Raw genomic sequence first — 3,029 nt, 5'->3', positions numbered from 1 at the left:
GGGAGGGGTGGTGGGGGTGGTGGTGAGGGGCGCTGGGGAACTGACGGCACCCGTCTGCCAAAGAGGGGTCCTTTCCGAGCAGAGGAGAAATGCCAGCGCCAAGGCTGGATCTGGAAGAGGGGGAAGAAAGCCTGTGCTTCAGGGCAGCATCATGTCCATCTTTCTTGGGTCACATCTCTTAGTACTAGAAGAAGGGGAAGAAAGGCCCAGCGACACCAGATAACGGGACTCAATGGCACTCTGATTAGAGCAAAGGGCCCTTCAGGTCCATAGGGCCAGGCCCCATGGTGTTTGAATCAGGGAAAAGGGGCCTGCAAGAGAACAGGGACAGGCACCATGGCACCTTCCTGAAGGGAAAGGGGCCCTGCAAAAGCAGAGGGCCAAGACCCGTGGCGCTGTGCTCTGGGGAGAGATGTGCTCAGAGAGCACAGGTCCAGCCCCATGGTAGTCAAAGCAGGGCGACGAGGCTGTGCAAGACCAGAGGGAGAAGCCCCATGGCACTCTGCTAAGGACAACGAGAGGCAACGGTGGGCATAGCCCCAGGAAAAGGGGGAGAAAGCAGCACGGGTGGGGATAGCAAGGCCACCTGCACTGTTAGTAACACGGAGACCTTTTCTGCAGTTTGCAGACCTTTATTTTATTTCACTTACAAATTATGTCACTTAGAGCACAGGGAGCCATTGAGGGCTGGCGCACACCCCAGCTGCTGGCCCAGCCCTGGTTTCAGCTGCACCTGGGACATTCTTCTAGTGCTGCCAGCGGGGTGGCCTCTTCTTGGCTGGAGAAGAGGCCTCAGGGCTGCCAGACCTCCTCTTTGGGGCTTGCCATGGCCCCCCAGGGGAGCGTTCCCTGCCCCCACTGGAAGTAGATGGACCTGCCATGGCCTCCTCCGGCTCCTCCTGGGGCTCCTCCTGGGACTCCTCCTGGGGCTCCTCCTGGGGCTCCTCCTGGGCCTCCTCTTGGGCCTCCTCCTCGGGCTCCTCCTCGGGCTCCTCCTCCTCTGCGATAGGAAAGAGGGCAGGGAAACGCCTGCTGCGATGCACACGAGGGGCAGCTCGAGTGGTCCTGGGGTGGTCATGCATGTTGGTTCTTTCGGGGCTGTCGGAGGGGGCCAGCCTAGGTGCGGGAGACCCTCGCCGGGAGGCAGCGGGGCCAGAGGCACCCGCGGGGCTGCCCTCCCACCCCCCCACAGCATGGCCGTCCTCCAGGCCCAGCAGACGGCGGGCCTCCCCGCTGCACTGTTGCACGGCGACGTCAATAAGCTGGTATACAAATGTAGCCGTGTGATTTTGGAGGGTGGCCCTCAGCATCTCAACCAGTAGGTATTCATCCAGCCCAAAGAGGACCAGGAGGGGCGCAATGAGGCCCTCCACTGTGGCTACCCGCGAATGTTGGTTCGCAAAGAGCTGACCTAGCTCCTGATGCACCCAGGTCAGAAGGGGCTGGAGGAGAGCTGGGTGGTCCCGGAAAAGGGATGCCCAGGTGTTGGCATGGAGGCCGCCTGGAGGACCCGCAGGCAGCTGGATCTCCACAGCCCGTCGTTGTGTTGCTGCAGGGCTGCGGGCAGCTGGACGGCCGAGAGCTCTTTCTGCCTGGTGGCCAATGACTGGTGGTGCTGCAGGTGGTATGACAACATGCTCCTCGAAATCATCGTCTGCCCGCACTGAGTGCCTGATGGAGATGATCAACCCCTTGCAGAGGGGGCACTCAGGCTTGCTCTCAGCCCACCGCACAATGCATGGATAGCAGAATTGGTGGAGGCATGGTATCACAAAGCTGGTCTTTTCCCAGCTGTCCAGGCAGATGGGACAGCGGTTGTCCAGCTCCATGGCCACACTCTCCACGTGCTGCAGTGGGCTGGGGGGAGCTGGGGATGTTGAGCCACTCCCTCTCACTGATACTGCAGCAGCTGGTGTCACACTAGAAAAAGAAGAGTGGCCGGGGTCACTAGCTGGCCCGGGGAGGGGTGGAAGAAACACCCAGGTCCCTCAAGAAGGAAACCCTCCCAGCTCCCCACCACAGGCAGAAGTTCCCCCTCCCAGCTCACCTCTGCTGCTGTGAGCGTGCCTCCTGGGTGCCCCAGCTGCCTGCATCTGGTGGGGCCGGGGAAAATCCTCTAACGGGTCTGGGTCTGGACATGGAGAGCTGCAACAAGCAGCTCTCCGACCACCGCAGCAGCACCAGTGGCCTCCCTCAACACTCCAAACCTCGCAAACTCGCTCAGCTGGAGCGTGGGCTGGACCTTGCTGAGATTGGGTGTCTGAATGTAAGCAGTGAAGGACGCCTGGTCACAACGCAGCACCTGGGGTTGTTTTCTGGTTTTGGCTGACGTAGAGTTAATTTTGACTCTAGTAGCTGGTATAGTGTTATGTTTTGGATTCAGCATGAGAATAATACTGATAACACACTGATGTTTTCAGTTCTTGCTAACTGTTTGTACTAATTCAAGGTTTTTTTCAGCTTCTCATGCCCAGCCAGCAAGAAGGCTGCAGGGGCACAAGTAGCTGGGAGGGCACACAGCCAGGACAACTGGCCAGAGGAATATTCCATACCATTTAACATAATGTCTAGTATATAAACAGGGGTCAGTTGGCCGGGGGTGGGGACTGGGAATTGCTGCTCAGGAACTAACTGGGCATTGGTCAGTAAGTGGTGAGCAATTGCATTGTGCATAATTTGTTTTGTATATTCCAATTTCTTTGTTACTCTTGTATTATATTATTATATATATTAATAATAATAATAATTATTATTATTATTATTTTCTACCTTTCTGTCCTATTAAACTGTTCTTGTCTCAATCCACAGGTTTTACTTTTTTTTTTTCCCCCCCAATTCTTTCTCCCATCCCACTGGAGAAGGGGAGTGAGTGAGTGGCTGCATGGTGCTTACCTGCTGGCTGGGGTTAAACCATGACAGGACGTCACAGTCCATTGCTAGATGACATTGCAGTCCACCCGTCGGTGACACCAGAACGCATCACTCGGTGACTTCATCGTCCATCGCTGGGGGATGTCACGACGGGCCAT

Source organism: Haliaeetus leucocephalus, unplaced genomic scaffold, assembly GCF_000737465.1.
Source record: "Haliaeetus leucocephalus isolate CR32 unplaced genomic scaffold, Haliaeetus_leucocephalus-4.0 Scaffold203, whole genome shotgun sequence".
NCBI classification, from domain to species: Eukaryota; Metazoa; Chordata; class Aves; order Accipitriformes; family Accipitridae; genus Haliaeetus; species Haliaeetus leucocephalus.
Note: the sequence above shows the minus strand (reverse complement) of the source record.